At 39.8% G+C, this 21,923-nt stretch overlaps 1 protein-coding gene across 8 annotated transcripts in view; it reads right to left on the bottom strand.

Moving 5' to 3' along the window:
- Positions 1–21,923, bottom strand: part of LOC120441033 (zinc finger protein 469) — a 200,499-nt gene that overhangs the window by 43,927 nt on the left and 134,649 nt on the right. For 6 of the 8 annotated variants that reach the window (XM_039614642.1, XM_039614638.1, XM_039614640.1 and 3 more), the window contains one exon: positions 18,649–18,780. The exons of 1 other annotated variant lie outside the window; for it this stretch is intronic. The gene's annotated coding sequence lies outside the window, so the exon portion shown is untranslated. Of the gene's footprint in view, positions 1–18,648; positions 18,781–21,774; positions 21,837–21,923 lie in introns of those variants that run through there. One more of the 8 variants, XM_039614645.1, reaches the window with a different exon arrangement.

Here is a 21,923-nt window from a genome sequence, read left to right as displayed (position 1 = left end):
TCTCTTGGATTGAGATATTGTGAGTGTGGAAACTCTTTGAGTACAGTGAACTCACTGAGATGATTTGAGCTTCGTGACATGGTGCATTATCCTGCTGGAAGCAGCCATCAGAAGATGGGAACAGTAAGGACATAGTCCCAACAATGTTAAGTTAGACTCTGGAGTTAAAATGATGCTCAATTAGTACTAAGGAGCCCAATAAGTGCAAAGAAAATATCCACCACACTATTGAAATTGACTAATTGTAATGCTACCAGCAAAATGTTAAAATCAAGACTCGTCAGATCAGACAATGATAAGCCTGATCTGAAGACTTCCAATCGTCTATTGTTACATCAGTTTCCTGTTCCCAGCTGACAGGAGTGGCACGTGGTGTGGTCTTCTGCTGCTGTAGTCCATCTATAGCATGTATTAAGAGACTTATAATTGTATTAAGAGATGCTCATCTGCATACCTTGATTCTAACAAGTAATTATTTGAGTTGTTGTTGCCATCCTGTTAGCTCATAGCAGTCTGGGCATTGTCCACTGACATCAGCGAGGCAGTTTTGGAGACGGCTGTGCAGGAAAATCCCAGTAGATCAGCAATTTCGGAAATGTTCAGATCAGCCAATCTGGTACCAACAGCCATGCCAAACTGAACATCACTTCCATGAGAACTGCTTTGTAAGATGAATGTATATAAAAGAGTGGAGCCTGCTTAAAGCTAGCCCTCTAGTCTTTGCATATCAGATCGCCAGCTGCCCACACAGGGAATTCAATTTACACTCTCCGCTAGTACACAAGTCCTCTTTCTGCCAACCGTCTGGGGTCTCTAAATGGTCCTTCTTACTGTGTGTCACTAAAAAAAAACATACAAAACAATGCTGATGCTTATTACAGGTTTTTTTTTTCCAGTGACCACAGAATATTCCAGCTTTCCTGTATGGAGCAACACCTGGGTCAAAAAACTAATAAAACTTTTGACCCTTTAGCAGTAATTCTGCATGCACAGATTTACTGACTGACTGTAATAAAGTTACTAAAAATAGTTCCCTAAAACTAAACATAGATTGGGGGAAAATGTGTAAATTCACCTCCCCTAAATATACAGTGTAGCTTTTCTTTTCTGGCTTTTACAGGATAGAGCGGTTTAACCATGGCAAGATTAATGTTGAATGAAATCTTGCTCCCTGGCTGTGTGCCACTGTTTTGGTGTACTCAATTAACATGTGGTAACTTGACATCGAAGAAGTAAGAAGACATCAACCCTTGAGTCCTTTGTATACTGTAATAGCTAAGACAACCTCACTGGACTCGAGCATCTCAGTAAAGTAATAGCAAGAACACTGCTTTAGTTCCAAGTTTTAAAATTATTTCTGCAACCTGATTTTGCCACAGTTGCAGTAAGGTTTTAAAGTAACAGGGTTATTCCAGGTCATGTTGGTGACACACCCAGAGGCCCAATGAAAGGCCTCCCCATCACCACCACCAACAACGCTCCTGTAACTGTCAATTAAGGGCACTGAGTGTAGGCGCTGACTACATGTGGTGAGTATATTCCATGAGTCATTGACTGTCAGACACCTGAAATGTCCTATAAAATCAATTACATTAAAACTTAACAACTAGGAAAGAAAATATTTTACAAACCCAAGACTAGTTCAATGAGTGCTTTGTAAGTTTCTGTCCTGAGACAAGAATGGGCCCCAGAAATATTAGACTGTGGGTTTCAAGTTGGACACGGTGATGATGTCTGACCAAAAGGTCTAACACATCCATTCCCATCCTCTCTCTGATTCAACTACTGGACTCTGAAGCAGCCGTGCTGGGGATTCCTGGGAATTTCACACCTACAACGCCGATGAACAGTGACCGGTAGAGTCCATCACACCATGGTGTGCCATTTCGGACCGAGAGAGCCCAGCAGACAAGAGCAGATGCTCTCCCCCAGGGCAAACATGGGGCACCCCAGCCAGTGTAGACTTAGCAGTTTGGCGATGTGTACTCGCCCCGTCATGTCGATCAGGAGTGATGATGTTCCCAGGAAGACAACGTCAAGAGGTGCACCGCAGGTAAAAGAGGGAAAGCTGAAGAAAGTCTTTTCTTGAAAGAGCAAAGGTAGACATAATCACTATTGAAAGAAGCAGCACAAAATAATTTCAAATCTGCTTCAAAACTTAGTTACTAGAAGAATCTGAAAATTATAATCATATCTATTTTTAACCAGAACAATTTCAATTTATGTACCACATGGAAAATACTCCGCTTCTCCTTCCGCTTAATACTCAGCGGAAGAAGATGGATGGAAAATACTCTCAGTGTACGGTACTGTGCAAAAGCCTTGTGTCACCCTTCATTTCTTGATATTTTGTTTCCAAAAAGCCAGACTTTCTGGTAATTGTTTTAAAGTGCTCTTGAGAAATAGTTAATAGTTCCCATGTCTTTCTCTTCTATGAAAATCTATGAAAAATGCCAAAGAAAATGTAGTTTTACAGGCATAAAATAGTATTTCACACCAACAAGGTAATTCCTGAAGAGCTGTTAGCAGAAAACCTGGCATATCTTGGCATGCTGTGTAATGTGACCTTAAAAATGAGGAAACTGGCCAAGCAGAAGACAAAGAAGAAGTGGTAGGCTTAAAACTATCAACAGCAGATGAATGTATTTGAAAGTCATGTCCTTAAGAAATAGGAAAAAATCCAACAAAGGATCAGGCCCTTCAACAGATCTAACAACTATTCATTGAAGCCTTGTCAGAAATGGTCTCAGTGGAAGAGTGACTGTAAAGAAGCCATTCTTCAGGAAGGGAAACAGAGAGAAAAGGCTGAGTGGCTGCATGCCAAATTACACAAAAACTGAAAATCAATGGCAACAGATTTTACAAGGATAATGAATCCAAATTTTACATTTATAGTTTATATCACTGTCAGTATAAATGTATGTATGTATCTGTAAAACAGAGTGGAGGCTTTGTCATGTTTCATTTCAGCCAGTAGTATTGGAGGTTTTATGAAAATCGATGAAATTATGAATGCAAAAATATCTGTTTTTATTGACTGATCCACTATTCAGTACCATCTGGAAAACATCTGACTGGTGATGGCTTTATTTTTTATCACAACAATGATCCCAAACACACTACCAGTGCAGTAAAAACAAACCTGGATAGAAAAACACATAATTGAACACTATCAATCATGGATTGGCCTCCTCAGAGCCCAGACTTCAACATTATTGAAGCAGTATGGGATCATCTTGACTGAAAAAAGGCCGTCGACATCAAAAGAAGAAGCAATAAAACTTGCCTAAGATTCTTCAGGCTGTGTTGAAGAATAAAGGTGGTCATACCAAATACTGACTTTCAAGTTTGTTAGAATTGTACAAACTCTGTTTTGCCTTATATACTGTATTTTCATGTATTTTTGCAGATGTTTCAATAAAAGCAAAATATTCAGATTTGAAATGTGACTGAAGTCTCTGCACAGCACTGTAAGAAATGGTAAGGATTATACAACCTATACAATGCACTGATTCACTTTTCTGTTTTATATGGGTAATTCAAATCCAGGCGCTTGCTAATAATAAGCACGACTCCATTAAAGCACCATTTTCCCCCAAATTAAAAATCTGTGTATCCGTACACCCCAGCTTGGAATGGAATAGTGTTTATTCAGGCTCTTATAGCCTTGATTGCTGTGGCAATTTAAACTGATATGGTGGTATGCTGTGACAATTTCAGCACTTCTCACACAGCCCATGGTATGTTTACGATAAGACCACTAAAGCACTGGGCTGACCCGCCATGGTTGCGTTTCATAAATCTATAAGCATAACTGCGGGACTGTGACCGCACATGAAGTCCAGTCCAGCTCTGCACAAAAACACAACTGCTTTTTAAAAATCTGAAAAGGTCTTTTATTATTTGTAATTAAAGCAGTTTTTTAAAAAAATTTGAGAACAAAACCCAAACAATTTTATGATCATGTTCACACAGATATAAACTATACTTGGACTTTCTAGAAATAATTTATTGAACTTAACTGAAGGGCAACTGATTTAAAATGATAAAGTGATTATTTTTTATGATAAAATGAATATAAGTGTGACCTTTTTGAGTTGCAGTGTCTTTATTTTGTTTGACTAAAGAGTTGGGATTGAAATAGGTCGGGTGGATAGAGCACCCATTGAATTGCACCAGAGCCACAGCACAGCAAACACAGAGATGACCGACCCTCACAAATGGGCCTTTCAATACTTCTCCTCACTTTTGTCCCATCAATACCTTACTCTTCAGGGAGACCAAAGCCACCAACTCCAACCGTCTCTCTGCCCCTTCCAAACACAGAGTGAATGGTGTCTACTGTACCTCACACCACTCCCCTCTCTGTGGGGTAGAACACATTTTGACAGGCCTGTATTTATGGCATAGTGGAGTCGTGTTGGAATGAATCATGAAAAAAACCAAATGCATCTTGCTGGATGCTCATTTATATCAAGTGTCGGTCAGCTGTGGCGGTCTGCGTGTGTGGCCTATGTAAAGAGAATGGGGCTTGTGTGAGTGTATGTATGAGGGAATATTAAGATAAGCCTAATGGGGACCAAGCTCTGTTTATTATCTGTCTGTATCTGTCAATGTGCATTATAAAGGTTGTCTCAAATGATTTTCTAATTGCCACTATAAGCTGTCATAATCAGTACTCTGGTAATAAAGAAAAGCTGCAAGTCTGAGTTAAAACAATACTTAAATACTGATGTTGTTGTAATATTTCATCCTTTTTCATACTGGCCATTAAGGTAGAAACAAAACTCTGTTTTGTTTGACTGAAGAGTTCAGTTAATCCACAAAGTTTTTTTTTTCACTTTGTGGAATAACTTAATTAGTGGCTATTTGGACATGTGACTGTTGTTGCCAATACAGACTTAAAAAAATTACTTTTACATTTACCTAGGAGCACTAGCTTATGATCTGTTAAGCACGGAGGAAGCTTTTAATGCAAGAAAAGTGTTTACAGTTTAGAAGGCTAGAGTTTCTTCTTTTCAGTTGAAATTCCAATAACCACAACATAACCTTAAATGACACCAGGATTTACACGAATTTCCAGATAACACCGACAGATGAATAAATAATCATTTTTACAAAAATACATTATCAGTAAAAACACATTCCAGAATGATGAGCCACTGACAGACTCATCATAATATATACTTAATAACGATCTGTCTTTGAAACACTTTGCAAAAGAAAACGCTCACATAAACATATTCAAAACACTTGCATATATGACATATATCACCATAGGAATCTTTCAGGGTGCACTGTCTCGGTGGGTGTGTGGTAACAATGGGAGCTGGGGTGAGCAAAGGCAGAGTTCTCTGGTCCTTCTCCACATAAACCTTTAATATGAGGCCTCCTCAGCACCAGTCGGCCATCTAAAGGCACTGTACCCTGTAATTGACCTTAAAAATACTTTCAGTGGAGGTCGGCAGCCATGTCATTGGCCTTCGGCCCAAGCGGTGGCTGCATCTCCCCAGCCCAGAGGAGCCTGGGAAGGCCTCACAGGGTATATTTAGTGGCCCTGTCCTTTTGAGCAGAGCAGGAGATGCAGATAATGCCAGTCTGAGTATAAAACCGCTCTGCCGCCCACGAGTGGGCCTGTCACCGGAACATTTCTCTCTCCCACGGAGTTGTGTTTCCTGAGGTCAGAGGTCACCTGTAGGCAAGCCAGGTGAATATACAAACATAGGAGCTACTGATTGGAACCTATGCCTTGGATTAAGAAGGGGTGTGCAAAAATCTTCGGTCTCTGTGTGGCAGGAGCCAATTTGATAAGAAAAAATACAAATAAAGCTCTCAGATCAGCTGACAAACAGCAGCAATGGTAAATTTGAGCTATGATATATTTTGACATGTCAAACTGCAATGACATGTGTCAGAAGTGATTTGTATGTGTTGATCTTTTCACTAAGATGAGTGGAGGGACCTCTCAACAAAGAGACAAATAAATCTATCAACTTCATCTGAGGACAGATCCACTGTCAGATGGGTTTCATAGTCCTGTCCATGTTCTGGTCAGCTCACATCAAATGCAGTGCTTCAAACAGTCACAAACTAGCTTCTATACCACTCCTCCATTCATCTGTTCTATTAATTGATATGTATCATAATTGTGAAAGTCTTGTACTAAAAGATATGAATCGATGTTGTGATCTGGTCCCTCTGAATGAACCACATCCATAAATGGTTACTGCGTCTATGAGTACATAGACATGAGTACATGAACTGTGAAAGCTGGCTTTTTTCGCTGGAGCCTCTTCCTGTACCCCTAACATGTATTTGGGTTTTGAAAACAGTTTTACCACACTAACAGCAATAATTCTCATATGTGTCATGCAAGCCCTGCTTTCTGGCTGAAATCACAATTCAACTTTAGTATTTTGAAGATTATGTCAAAATCCTGTCCAAACATTCCATCCTCAACAGATCTACAACAACACTCATATTTCCATATCACATCTGGAGATCATACAAAACATAATGAATAATGAGAATCTTTACAGCTTTCAAACACTTGTAATTTGATTCTGTTTAACTCTGGCCTATGCATGTAGTGTATAACATGTTTTATGTGGGAAAGTATCACCATCACCGTTGGAATCAGAGCTAATGACTCTTGATGAAGATATTAATAATAACAAATGTAATTTGCTATATTCACATTTATTTTTTAATACGAAACATAGACCTAGACATAACCAACATAGAAATAATAACTTCAGTAATAATTAATATAAGTGTAACAGTTCTATTACCAATTTCAATCATATTATTCACTTTTATAATAGATCAGCTGCATCAGTTCTTTATTAAGCCGCCCCATCATGCTCATTATGTTTGTGCAGCTGTAACCAAAACGCTAAAAGCACCTTTTTTGCATGTCACACACAGACAGCAACATTCCTGCTGGTTTCTATTAGAAACTGCTGTCTGGGGCATCTGCAAGGTAATTTATGATTTCTTTCACGAAAAATTATCGTTGGAGATAAATCACAGCATACTTCTGTCTTGTAAATTTTTTTTAACAGTGAAAACTGGAGTCGATGTATGAACAAAAACAAGTCGATTTTCCTCCTTTGCTGCCCTGTCTGTCGGACAGGTACACATGAAAGGAAAGTCTTTCTTGAGTATTCTTACACAGGTGAGAACAGTGGAGTGATGCAACAATATCTGGCATTTGAGGGCATCATTTCAGCCCCTTTTCACAATTCTAAACCATTCCACTAAAAACAGAGTGCTCTCTTACCACAGTGCAATTATAGAAACAAGTGCTGCTTGACTGCCACTGGTCTTGGATGTGTCATACAGGTATCACTTGACCGTCACCCTTTCCGAGGGTCCTCTCTATCTCCAATTTATGCTCAGTTATGGGTAAGAGCAGGCTAATGGCCTAGTACTCACTCCTAGTGTGTCAAAACACAGCTTTATATCCCTCATAATTGCAATGAGAGAGGCTGCTGGTCACTCCAACCTGGCTTTGTTCCTTACCAGTAGAAACCACAAGCCTTGGTAAGCTTGAACAACACCATACTTTCATTGTGTCTTTAATAGTTTTAGAATAATAGATCATGTCTCAGGACCTTCATGTCCTTACTTATAGGAATTTTGGTTTCTTAAGAATACGCATTCACAAAGCCCCAAAGATAGCAGGAAACAGGACAAAGAAAGAGAGAGAGAAAGAGTCTAAAAACTTCTGGATTCTCCTCCAGAGACACTGCAACTGAGTATAAAATCCAAGCCCAACAATAACAAAGAAACACTTTTGATCCGCTGTATAAAAGGACAGCAACAGAGCTTGACAGACCAGGGGTTCATGTGCTCACTGTGGTCATGGTGACAGATCTGTCGACCACTCCTTGCCCATCTGGGCTGCCGGTGGAAATCTGCCTACTCTCTGAGGACAGCGAGTTCAGACCGGTAATTTAGTTCAGATGAGGTAAAGCAATATTTCCAGATTAATACGAGCCATATTCCTTTAGAACTGTCCTTTCTTTCTTCTTCTCCTTCCTGCATTTTTTTTACATCTTACATGTCCAAAAGCGTCTGGCTGAAGATGAAAGGAAGAAGTAGAAGAGCAAAAAAAAAGACAGAGTGAAGGAAGATGAACAAGTTTTATGCTTTTTGTGAGACAGACACAAGGGATAGCCAGTTCTACTATGACATTTGTATGTCTTTCATTAACTTTCTTTTGATCATTTCTTGAAATGCCTAATGAACAGCTTATTTGATATGGCAGAGAGAAAAGTTTGCTTTGTGTTGTTCCTTTCATTCTCCCATGGTTAGTTTAATTTTATGTACAGACCAAATAGATTTACACCCTTTTGCATTTACACACTCTATTTATCTTTTTTATGTCACCAAGTGATGTTAAATAACAAAGAAATCCCTCAGTAGCAATCCCATGCTACTAGGCAGGAACTCTGGAGCAGATTAAACTGGTTGGACAGTACATGTTTAACGATGCTCCATACAACTTCAGACAGCGTTTTCAACATAATATACCTAATGACTCTTGGTTTCAAAAGAACCTAATGTTATCAGCGTCACACTGCTTTGGAAGCACACTGCTCCAGATGCCATTAGTCTGGCTTGGCAACAGAGTCAGTAGTTGAGATTCAGGAAGTCACAGCTGTCACTGTCCTGCATCAACTGACTGAGCATGTGACGGGCTACATCAGCCCATCCAGATGCCAAAGAAAACCATTTATCTCTCCACAATTTATAAAGAATTCTATTTATAACTTTTGTGCAACATCTAGAAAAGATGATTAAAGTAAGCAGCAAAGAGCTAAAACATGGATTAATTGGCCACCGGGCAGCTGACTGGCTTTGCTGCTGGAGCTTAGCCAGCTGAATGATGAGCAGCCTTGCATGGCTATGCTTTCATCAGCTGGCTATTTTTTTTATTGTAGTTGGAATACTGGAAATTAATCAACAGTCTCCCCAAGTCACTGGAACAATACATCAGACCAACAGTCCCTGAGCAGCGTTCCCCATAGTTTTCAATTATATTCTGAATGACATTGCCTCATTTGCTTCATATGCAGAGGATAAGGCAAGCTGCCACTTTGGCTGTGGCTTCTGTAGCCTAATAGAAGACGCATGCCGATGAAGGACATACAGCAATGGTGCTCTGTAGGACTATGATTATGTCATGGTTTTCTTATCTTAAAGTAACCGTAGAGTGTCACTATGTTCCTGCCTAGTAAGCAAGACCTCTTGACGGGATGCCACCTTCTTACCGATTCTGCTGATCACGGCTCAGCGAATGATATAAGAAGAGTCAAACTTCTGCTTCTGCTGCTGTTTTTTAAATGTTTTTTCTGGAGCGTTCTCCCCCATCCATCTGTCACACTGCATGAGTGTGATGTCAGGACTGGGCCCTCATATTGGCTGGGCTCAGCTCGCCCGCAGCTCTTGAACAGTACAATTGAACACTGGGTTTGAAAAGGAACGTGAAATTAGTGGTGACTCATCTCTGGCCACTATATTATTATATCATTTCTTCACCAGTGATGATTTCAATCGATCTAAAGTTCCATGAAATCAGACCAAAAAAGCCAAAAGAATGTGTCTCTATGCGAAAGAAGGAAATTATTTGCTTTTAAGAGCAGGTTTTCTTCACTTCATATAGTTCATTTAACATAGTACAAAACCTTAAATACACACACATGTATGAGATATTTTACAGAATAAAATTCCACTTAAAATTAGAAACCATTTTTTCCATAAACTTCATTTGAGTGACATGTGATTGTAGTACTTAAATGTCATTTGAGACATGACAAGAGATCTTTATAGTTATAGACACACTAGGGGCACATTATTTGGCCCCTATTATCTTAAAGTAAAATTGATGAGGTAGAAGACAAGAGAGTGGAATAAGAGAGATAAGTTTTTTACTCCTTGTACTGTTTACTCTAGCCTTGGCTGCAAATTTGTTCCCGTGTGCAGACCTTCTGTGTACAGCTTATATGTTGTCCTAGTGTTGAGCAGGTTTTCTCTGGGAAATCCCAAAACACAAACCCATCAGTTTTCCCTCCCGGTTAAAAAGTGATTTAGAAAAAAAAAAAAAAAACCTACCAAATTATCAAAAAATAGAAACCAGTAGAAAGATGTGAAGTGTTTTTACCTTCTATTTCCATTTTTTACCCAAGCTATTTCACCTGTAACTAAGACATCAGCATCCAACCTCTTTCAAATTTCATACACCAACACATGTAGACTGTTAGCTGATGCAGAGATCTAACTGTGACACTGAAGATGAAACTGCCACTGTAGTAGAGGTGGGAATCACCATACATCCCACGATACGATATTATCACAATACTTAACGCACGATACGATATTATTGCAATTTTTTTAAATATTTTGCAATATTCAGATTCTGTACATGAAGGTAAACTTTATCAATATTCATTTTATCTAATAACAAAGTCTCACACTCAGTCTTTCTCTCATTTCAGTCAGTTTTATTGTTGACAAACTGAACAGTTTGTATTACAGTCTAGTCCAACTTAACTGAATGCAACCATCTGGTACAATTATAGCTATTCTGAACTATGCAATTTGTGAAAACTATGCAGCCCCTTCAGCAACTGAAGAATTTGAAAGTAAATTAAAACAAAATATAATTTTACATTAAATAAAAAGTTTTAAACTTAATTAAAATAAAACATGTCTTAAATTAAAATAAGTAAACTGTCATGTTTATTGCTGCCATAAAAAAGTTAAACACATTTGGACAGTGAAGGAATGTCAGGATTCTTGCTCAGAAAAGGAGCTGATCAACATGCTCTGAAGTCAGAGCATGTTCCAGTCCAAAAACTTTTTGTAACAAAATATCGATTTCTGCTGTCCCTGTATCGATACATTATTAGCAAACAAAATATCACGATACTACACAGTATCGATTTTTTCTCCCACCCCTACACTGTAGTAGAGGACACACTGTCATAAACAAGGATGGTGGGAAGAATCTACTTTGTGAGTTCCAGCTCATTTGAAATACAAAGTAACGCCCAACTCATCCACACATTGCCCTGCTTGGGCTTGCCATTAACCCCGGTGACCTGTAACTGTGTGTTTGTGTGAGAGTGCCCTGTGTATTTGCACATCTACTATTCCTAGTGTAGTGGAGGGCCAAGGGACCACACGAGAAGAACAGAAGAACGTTTCCTTTATAAACAACTTTTAAATCAACCATTTCTTAGCCACAGTATTTTTCCTATGAATTTCTAGCCAATAGTTAGGAGCTGTAATTTATGGGTCCACTACAGCAGTAGCATATTCAAAAAGAATGTGCAACTGCTCTACTAAGTCTTACTTAATTCTCTACAAAGCTGGCAACTTGTTGAGCAGGTTTACAGCATCCCATCAATATTTTAGTCCCCAACTGGAGATAGGGTTTCCAGTATATTTCTAAACCTTGTTTCAGATCAATTTAGTGTCTTAGTCCACCCATGATATTTCGGCTTAACTTTTATTACAGTATAACGAATCTACATCCTAGATCTATATGGCGCCTGAGTTGCACACTTCTCTTGATGTAGCTAGCGAGCGCACATTTAGCCTGGCAGAATGTAGCTTTGCATTGCTGAGTGTGGTTGAGATTTATGTTACTGCTGTGGGGCGTGCATGTGGCTAACAGATGGTGGCATCCTGCTCCTCTTTCCTCCCTCAGCACATCACTGCTTAGTCGGTCCCCCAGCCCATCCCTATCTGCTTTTTCTCTGTCGGTCTGATACAAAGTTTTGAGCAGTACATCAAGAAAGCTCGTGCAGTTGTGTTTTTAGAAATATCATTTCCATTTTAGTATCTTAGAAATGAAATTTCTAAGATGCTAAAATGCTAAGCTATTCTATCTTATCCTCTATTAAGACAAAGAAATGGTCTCTTCAAATACCTCAACTAAAAATCCATTAATCAGCTCCAGACTGCAGAACTTATTTTAGCCTCCTCTTACCATCAGCCAGTATATTTTAAAAATAACATTAGCTTTTGAATTCAATACATACAATACGTCTATCAGTCCTTTTAATTTGGATTTCCTGTGTCAAACTCTTATTTCCACCAGTGACCCCTTGTGTCCTATGGATGGGCCGTCATCATCTTGTAACAGATCATTCCCAAGTCAGAAATATGTTAATATAGAGACAATGGGACCCAAGCTACTGTGGCTCAGGAGGTGAAATAGATCATCTACTGATCTGAATGTCAGTTCAATCCCTGAGCAAGGCCTGCCTGTTTAACTGTCCTTGGACACAATAGATTTCCACTCATGCACCCAAAAACGTATAAGGATGTGCATGAGTATTACAGGTAAAAGCGTTTAGGATTGGAGTGCATTGAGTGCTCATTAAAACTAGAAAAGCAAAAGCACTGCATCAATACCAGTCCGTTTAACAAATCATGCCAAAATGCATTGTTAAAGGTAAAGTCCTAAAGGATTTTACCTTTAACTTGTGCTAATTTGTTCATAAATTCCTGTAGCCTTTTTCTTTCTTCTTTTTGGGAGGCAGTATTTCTTTCTTTTTTTTGTATTTTTAAGTTATTTTGTGGCCACTGTGGACCTTGTTGCTCTAAAGCTGCCTTAAGCTGTGGGAGATACTAACTCTCATTAGAATACCAGACAAAATCACAATAATAGTGCAACTGTGGTATAATTTCTAAATTTACAGCATGTATTCAGCAACCGCTGACCATGTTTGACATTCACTTTAGGAGACAAATTGATACCAAGCAGTGACAGCACACATAAAAAAAATCCCACTCAGCCTGTGATGACACTCTGTCTATTTTGCTCCCTTATCTAATCCATCACATCAGCTCTTTAGCTGTCACACTGAATGCCAAACACAGAAATCAGGCACACATGCATATCTTACGGTAAAAGAGACAGAACACTATTCTAACACTGTACAGGTGTAAGCAATGCATTTTTGGCCCAGTGCAATCTTAAATGAAGAAACCATTACTATCAAAACCAAAACTTTGAAGAACCCCAAAGGGAGGTTTTAACCACTGAGGAGTTGCCGAAGGGTTTCCAGGCAGCTAGATCTGTGGAAGGGGATCTACATAACACTGCTGTCTTTGTGAGTGTGTTCAAATAGTATTCTGTCAATCAGATCACCTTTACATACCCACTACCCATGGCAGTGCTATCGTGAAGCACAGCACATGCCCCATGTACAGACTGGAAAGTAAATATCAAGTGACGTACAGTATACTGTGGATTTTCACAAGTGGCACAATCAGCCATAAAGGGCATGTAGTAAACAGAACCATTTACGCAGCCTTACAGTGCTAAACCGTGGGGGCTTTCCAGAAAATGTTCACATGGACTTTTAAAAGTGTAGCCAAAATGAGTCTTCCTTCCCACACACCTTGAGGCGGTATGAGTTGGGTGACCCATATCCATGTGCAGACACAGATAAACACACAAAAGTAATCAGACAAGTGCACAGCCCCCGTCTACAGATTCAAGTATTCCACTCTGTTAATCTACGTCCCACTGTCAGAGTCTGAGAATGTACAGCTGTGTGGTTTTCTTGACACATTCGATTCCCTGCCATTGGGAATCACCTCAAGGTGTTCTGAGTCATCTGTTTGTGTTTGTGTCTTTATCTATTCTATGACACCAGAGAGCTGCAACCACAAGGAGTTAACCACAAGGAGAGGAGACTTTTACTATTGAGACACACAGATGCAGCCACAAACGTGCAACCACAAATCCACACACCCACACAGTTACACATGTACTCATATAAACATGGAAGGAAATGCGAGTCATATTAATCCTCGAGGACACCAATGTCATTCCACTCTGTGCCATTTTTCGGTCCCAGTCTTCTGCGTCATTTTTAGAAATGGAGCATAAGAGGAGGACAAAGTGTTCCTGTGGATCATTGTGTGTCTTAGATAACTCCAAACAGAAAGTGACGTCCAGGATTTGAAATTTGTTGATTTTTCCTCTCATGCTATGTCTCTGCTTGGTAATCATACTCCAAGTGTGACCACAGCACTAAGATGAAACCTTACACATGTAGAGGCATTTTAAAAAATTTAAAAGAAAAGTGCTCAGAAAGGGAGATTTTTTTCATTTGAATTTTGATCCTGTCAAATGTGGTGAACAATTTTTCCCACACGGTGTCATACTCTGACGTATGGACATGTGCCTGTCAGTGTGACAACACGTGATGTTGAATCAGTTCTGCGTAAATGTGTGTGTATATATATATATATATATATATATATATATGTGTGTGTGTGTGTGTTTTTCCTTTCCCTCTGTATTTACACAGTTAGCATCTTTTTATCATCTCAGCATATTTGCTTACCAATCAGGTGAGATGACATGTGCAATTTAGATCCCATGGTATATCTTACTCTGTTGTTCCCAGTGAACTGGGTGAGGGCTGTACTTTTTCAACCAAACAACACAACAACAAAAAAGCTATACTGTAGGAATTGTAATGATGAGGCATTAGGCAGGAATTTGGTTCATTAAGTTACGTGTCTGGAAACAGAGCTAAAATCATGGCAGTTGTCAGGGGATTATTATCTCCACACCCACGCTCTTGGTTCTTTGCTAAAGTTCTGAGAAAGTCCTGGGTTGCAGGGTACAGCTGATATGTCAGTGCCTCAGGCCTAAAGGCTGAGGTGCCTGCATACCTGAAAATGTTTCCATAACAGCACACTTTAGTTAAAGACACATTTTTCCGTATTTGTTAAAAATTGAATTATTCAGTGGTGTTGAAACTGTGCTATCATTCATAATCTAAGCATCTGGAAGAAAAATACACATATTTATGACTGAAACTCAAATGGACATGGGCTGAACACATAAAACCAACCCTGCAAAGCAAATGGGAGAGGTTTGCTCCCACGACTTTCTGCCAGGCAGGCAGTGTGTATTTTAGGATGCATTTTAACCCAAACCATGATCTTTTCCTAAACCTACCCAACTACTTTTTTTTTGCCTAAATGTAACCATCTAACCAAAGTGTGCTAAAAACCAAAAATAATATATGAAAAAAGAAAGCTTTCTCTCTTAAATCATTCCATGCAAAGTAACCAGCACATAAAATGACTAAATAAAACTGTGTATCATTATAGTTCCAGTGAAATATACTTTAAATGTAAGCAAATACACATTAAACACCTTCAAACGAAAATTACCGGGGGAGATTTATGGCAAAGTGATAAAGAGCACAAAATGGAAAGAAAGTCATGCTGGGTAGAAAAAAAAAAACACATTCCTCAGACACTTTGGTAAACTATAGCTCATTTAAGACTAAATGTTAACTGATAAAAGCTGGGGTTGTCATTAACAGCAAGTAAAAAATGAAGGTAGTAAACAGTTTATATAAATGTTTGTTGAATGGACCAATGGAAACAGCTCCAGGTATTTTGCGCTAGCTGAGCAGATGAGACACTTATCTGGAAGGAAATGCTTAGGCACTGCCTACATGAGACTTTGTGGTGTTTACCGATGATTTGGCAGTATGCCAGCTATGTCTGTGTGTTTTAAACCCATTTGTTTCTCTTTTCTTGGAGGTTTACTGGTCCACCAGGGCCTGATGCAGTGCTGCCTGTCAGAGACGAATATACGAACATTCAATGGCAGCATCATATAATGGAAGCTAAAACACGGCAACTTATACTGTAAAAGAGAAGTATTTTTTTAAGCCTGCACTTATATAAGTCTATATACATAATGTTAGTTCAATTCAGAATTATTTAGTCATAAAAAAATACAATATTTCAAAGATTTTGGCTGCTCATATTTCAAAGTAATGTATGCATCAGCTTGTCAGTGCATTGCATGCATCACGTTAAAAAAAAAGTGACAATACAAAACAGTGTTTTACTTGTTTTTTTTGTTTGAGGTTTTATTTAATTCATCTCTAAGGGCATAATGAGATATCATTGCCTGAATTAATACATGCAAGGGAGCAAGTGAGGGCTTGCATGTGTTAGCTTTTCCAGCTAGCGAGAATGCACTGTGTGTCTTGCTCTGTGCATACATCTGTACATGTACATACAAATGCAAGAGGCTGGTACATGCCAAATATTTTCTTTAAATTGAGCTGCCTTTCAAATGAAAAACAAATCCGATTTAGACTGGCAGTTTGAAAAAAAAAAAGGCTGCTCCAGAGACTGCTATATGTGATTTAATAACACACTGAATTATGTGGTCACTGGATTAGCTTTGATACTAAGCCAAATTTACAAAATAAAAGAAAGTAAAAAAGAAGGGAGAGCTATATGCAGAGGTTAAAGAGACCCCAGCAAAGATCTGAAACAAGGACCAAGGACTGCTTCGGAAACGTGCCCAGCTTCAGAGGTTGAAAATGAATAATGAAAAACATAGAAAGGGAAAGGGTATCTTAAGGGGAGGGACAAAAGGGGGAGAAGTAATCTGAGGCAAAAGGTCCGCAGTACTGATATGGTTTCTATTCTTGCAGCATTTTCTGGGTCTTTCAAGAGCTCAAGGCAGCAGGCCTGTCATACAGCTGAACTGTCACTCTTCTCATTTCGGCGCTGTCTCCCACCTCTGACACACCCTTCTCCTTCCATCTGCACCACTCCTTTTGCTAACTGCCTGGGGTTTTATTCCCTTGGCTATCAATGACACCTTTATCTTCTTATTTCACTCAGCCAACATTTTCAGGGCACACTAACTTCATGTCAAACATCACTCGTCCATTCTGTTGTTCTCAGCAGATTATGCATGTGCATCCCCATACACCTGGATTCCTGACCTCATTCCCGCCTACGACCTCATAAATCAATCAATCCTCTTATAAAGCTTTTAAAGGAATACCTGCTTTGTCCCTCTATATCGTGAACATGACTCTGATTGCTGATGGACAAATCTGGTACCTTGTCTACTGATCACTGCATTTGTAGCTTCTTTTCGAGTCACTGTTAAAGGTATATAAACTCTGTGTGGTATATAAAATCTTATAGATGCTTTGGAGTAAGGTGGCAACAAGAAATAAAGAGACTTCAGAAGCATTAGAAAACACACTTGCATGCACAGAACACATAGCACATTTTATGAACTCATAATTGCAAAGTTTATAGCCTTGCTGCTGCTCAGTCTGGCTCACAGAACACACACATAGACACACAATTTCCCTTGGAAGTGGAGCAAAGTAACATAGGGCAATAATTGACAGCTCTGACAGCAGTGGACAGCAAATATGTAATAAGTACACATATCGCAACAAAATATTGGATCAGCATTGTTGGAGTTATGTTGTTCACCGCTGAAACAAAGTGTTCGCAGGCCAGGACCCAAAATATAACTGTCTCCTTCACTCAGACATCATGATGGCACACCTGGCAAAATACAGCATTACACTTACAGGGGGAATGCCACACCTGGCAGCAGTGAGGACGAGTTTTCCACCTTTTAAATGAGTGTGGTAGTTAGGCTGGCACAGGGAGGTAGACTGGCATGACTGAGCAGGTTCCACTTGCGGAGCAGGGGAGGATAAAGTAGGCGTGAGGATAAAGTGGGTGTGGGGATGAAAGGGAGGGGAAGTGGAGGGCACGGTGCAAGCCAAGGAAACACAAGTTGGTTGGGGGCATGCAAGTTGGGGGCTGGGTATATTCACTGCGGAAGTAGTGCAGCGAAAAAAAAAACAATCCCAAACATTCCTGTGACCTCTCTCTCTGCTCTACCTTAACCCCACCATTAGGTTCCTCGCCACACCCTGGAAGCTCTTAGCTTTGAGCTGTCACCGGTGGGCTGAAAGCAAATCGAGATAACCACAACACAGAGATGAATCAATCGGAAGGTGAATGAGAGGCAGAAGAAAAAAGAAATACTTAAGTCTAAATGTGGAGCATGTAGAAGCAATGTGTAAACAGTATTACAGCAAACAGGTATGGGCAGGACAACTGCTGTAGCTTCTTTTCTGCTACTTTTTGGTGTTATAAAAAGATAACGCACACTTACAAAGTCTACACAGACTCTTGTAATATTAGTCTGCTGCAGCTGTTTTCTGCTTCTCATTGCTTACATAACAGCTGATGTCCTGTAAACATACAAAACTTAAAAAAAAAAGCTTAATTCCTTTTATTATGTGACAGCAAAATGTTCATGCAAACCATATTGTGACCAGATGAGGTCTTGACTCTTTTACTAGGTGTCCACTGCTGAAGCAGAACAAGCTTTTGTTTGATCTTTCATAAACCAAAGTTCAAACTGAATCAAAACAAAACAAAGGCACTCGCAGCACACGTGCACCCCGCTGCAGCAACTTTCCTCAATTGTCTTTTGACCTGCTTCACCTGGTGATTCACACATGCCCCAAACTCTAATCCAGGGAAGGAAAAAGGTGTCACAGCCACTTCAAAGTCTGATGACTAACACAAGAGTGGTTTACACATTCAAATATAAATAAGTGTCTTCTCTGAGGCTAAGGTGGATTCAAAGAAAATTCCACCCAGTCCACAGCATGACACGGCTTTCACAGTCCCAGTTCTACCATAATGATACCTGTGTTTACATATAGACATACGAAAGCTCATGCACACACATGCAGACACACACTGGGAAAGCTCAACATTAGGTAAGATATTCTCTCCTCCGCTCACCTTTCTGGGCTGCACAGTGACTCCAAACTCCAATGTGTGAGGTGTGTGTCAGTCTCTCTCCTTGATCTCGCTCTCCCTTTCCCTCACTTACTCCTCAACCTGCAGTCATCGCGTGGCGCTAGTCGCGGTGAACTAAGGCAGAGGGAAAAAAGAGGAGGGATGGGAAGGTTAGAGGGACAAATGAGTCCTGCCCAGACTGATGAGAAAGGCTTCCAAAAAAACCGCCCTCAGGAGAGAAAAGATCAGAACACTTTACCCCACCAAAATGTTTTAAACTTTCTCACCCCTGCACTGTTTCCACCGATTTCTTTTTACTGAGCTCCTTTTTGTTCCGTTCCTTTTTCCTAGCAGTTTTTAAAAGTTTTCCTAAAAACTTCTTTTCCCTCTTGAGGTCCTGCCAATCAGCAAACCGCTTGCTCTTTAAAAAAAAAAGTCCTGCTTCTTTTCTCTTTCTACTTCTGCCACTCACTAGTTCTTCTTCTCCCTGCTGCTGCCTGTCACTGTTTATCTAAATTTGTCTGAATTCTTTCTCCGTCTACCTCCTTCTCTCACACTCACGCACTACACTCACAGCGTGTGCTTTACCTCGCACTTACTCTGGTGTGCAGCTGTGTGATGAAGGAAACACACCTGCTATTACTGAAGTGTGTGTGTACATATATGTGTGCAGTACAGAGCTTACTCTAAGGCAAAAGATGGAATCCAGTTGGAGTTTGCTTTCCATACTGTTTCAACTGTCATCTGGTTTCAGAACTGTTAAACTGAATCTATAAATCTATGCTTGGCTGAAGGTATTTAATAGGAAATGTTTAAATGTTTATGGTTGGTTGGTGACTGCATGTGACAGTGAATAATATGGCTTCCATACCTGCAAGACACTCGCACAGATGCACATGCACTTTACAGCTTTAATGACCCTAACATCATCTTTCCAAAATTTGAGGAATGCATAGTGTTTTTTGAGAGGCAGGCATGCAAGTTTAATAACAGAATTACTGGGAGCTACTGGGAGAAAGAAAGGAGATGTAGCTAAAATCTAAATTGACTGACACACTTCAGCAAGAATCCATTAATGGGCTGTCTCAAATTCACAAGAACCTTTTTGACCCGGGGCTGTGTGTTTTGTATGTGCTGCAGGGTTTCCTCTAGGTGGAGCCAAGTATGACTGGCTGTAATCCAGAACACCTGGCTGGTGTCCAACAAGGTTATTATCTACCGGTTAACCTCTGTCTGTCTACACGTGGACCAGCGAGCTTATACGTGCTCCTCACCATGCACTCAGCACCATCTTACTCTCTGTATCATCCTTGTGTTTGTCATCTAAAACATGTGCCACATATATGCACGAACACTCAAACCTCATTTTGCTTCTTTTCATTCATTTTAGCCTATTCTCATGATATTGCTGTTAATTATTATAACGCTGGCAGTCTGTCTCTTCTCTTTGTTGTGGTCTGTGATGTAACCATAACAATCTTTATTACTACATGTAACTTAGACTTGTAGAGGAAAAAGTGAAAGGGTCAAAAGGAGGGGCGTATATTCACTCCAGCTCTCCAGTCATCTTGTAACCTGATCAAGAGATAAGCCAGAGCAGTGCTGACAACAGCTTTCACAATATAACCCAGCCGTGCAGCAGATGAGAGATTTTCAACAACCACATTACAATTCTGAGTCATCATCATGATCCCAAATACCAGCTTGGCTCCAGCTTCAGCTGCTCAATTGGGATACACCACAATGATCATCAGCCACATCCCCACAAACCTCCCCTGACTCCAAAGATAACTGCTTTACGATCCCATGCTTCACTCTTCCCCCCTACTCCCAGGGAGCGCTACTTAAAATCAAAGTAGCGTGTGAGTCAGCTCTCCAATCATGAAAAAAATCCTATTTACAAGCCTTGACCTATGAGTCACTATGTAATTGTTGAGAATCTGGAACAGCTTCCTTCTCTGCTGGTCATCCCTCACTCCCCCAGTTCCTGTTTGTCTGGTTTACAACATTCCCATTTCTCTTTCTGTCATTGAACGATTTCAGTCGAAGGGTCAAATTATGCCAGTGGCCCAAAATGTGTTAAGACCTAACAACTGTTCACATATTTAGGTCACTATCCCAAATGCCTGCATGTACAGTTTGTGCCTGCATTTGCCATTCTCTGTGGTTTTGTGTGATTGTTTAACTTTGTCATCAAGCTGAGCGTGGGAACTTTGTGTGCTGATTTTTACACACAGGTTTCTGTTCTGTATTTGTATACAGATGTTCAACCAGCACGTCTTGTTTTAAATGTCTTTGCCACTGATACAAATTCTGCAGAGATTTTTTCACAGGGCAATATTTTTTTTATTGACAAATAAATATCTTTTTTTGTTATATTTGGTTTATATGTTTACAGGTCATCAGTTCATAGGTCATCAGCTGATCAGTGTTTGCTGGCAGTATCTCAGAGGATTGTGGTTTTGAGATTGTGGCTTCCAAGCTGTGGAACAGGCTTCTAATGCACTTGAGATCTGTGGACACTGTTGATACATTTTAAATGAAACTTAACATTCACCTCTGCAGGATTGCTTTTGCCTAGTTTTTACCATTTACTACTGTAATTAATATGTCTTATTTTATATTGTAAAGATGTTTAAACAACGGTAAATTGGTATGATATAAAATATCCCCCACACCATTACACCACCAGCAGCAACCTACAAGCCATGATGGATCCATACTTTCATGTTGGGTTTTCACCAAATTCGGACTGTACCATCCAAAAGTTAGAGAAGAAATGGACTCTCATCCAACCAGGAAATATTTTTCTAATCTTTTTTTTTGTCCAGTTTTGGTGAGCCTGTGGGAATTATAAACTCAGTTTCCTTTTCTCAGCTGACATACTGCATTGTTCATTTGGAGACTCTTCTGCGTACCTTTGATTCTAACAAGTGGTTATTTGACTTTCTGTTGCCTCCATATCAGCTCTCAGCAGTCTGCCCATTCTCCTCTGATCTCCTGCATTAACAAGGTATTTTAGTTCAGTGAACTGCCGCTCACTGCATAGTTTCTCTTTTTCATACCATTCTATATAAACTAGAGATGATTATGTGGGAAAATCCCAGAACATCAGTAAAACAAGTGTACCTAATAATAGGGTGGATGGTATGTGTCGTCAGTGATATTCCTGATTCTCTGGCCAACGTGCTCCAAATCCATCCATCCATCCATCTTCCGCTTATCCTTGTCAGGGTCAGGGGCGGGCTGGAGCCTATCCCAGCTATCGTAAGGCGAGA

The sequence above is a fragment of the Oreochromis aureus genome, linkage group 7, assembly GCF_013358895.1.
Source record: "Oreochromis aureus strain Israel breed Guangdong linkage group 7, ZZ_aureus, whole genome shotgun sequence".
Classification (NCBI taxonomy): Eukaryota; Metazoa; Chordata; class Actinopteri; order Cichliformes; family Cichlidae; genus Oreochromis; species Oreochromis aureus.
The sequence above is the reverse complement of the archived record's forward strand: the minus strand, read 5'-3'. Positions and strand labels throughout refer to the sequence as shown.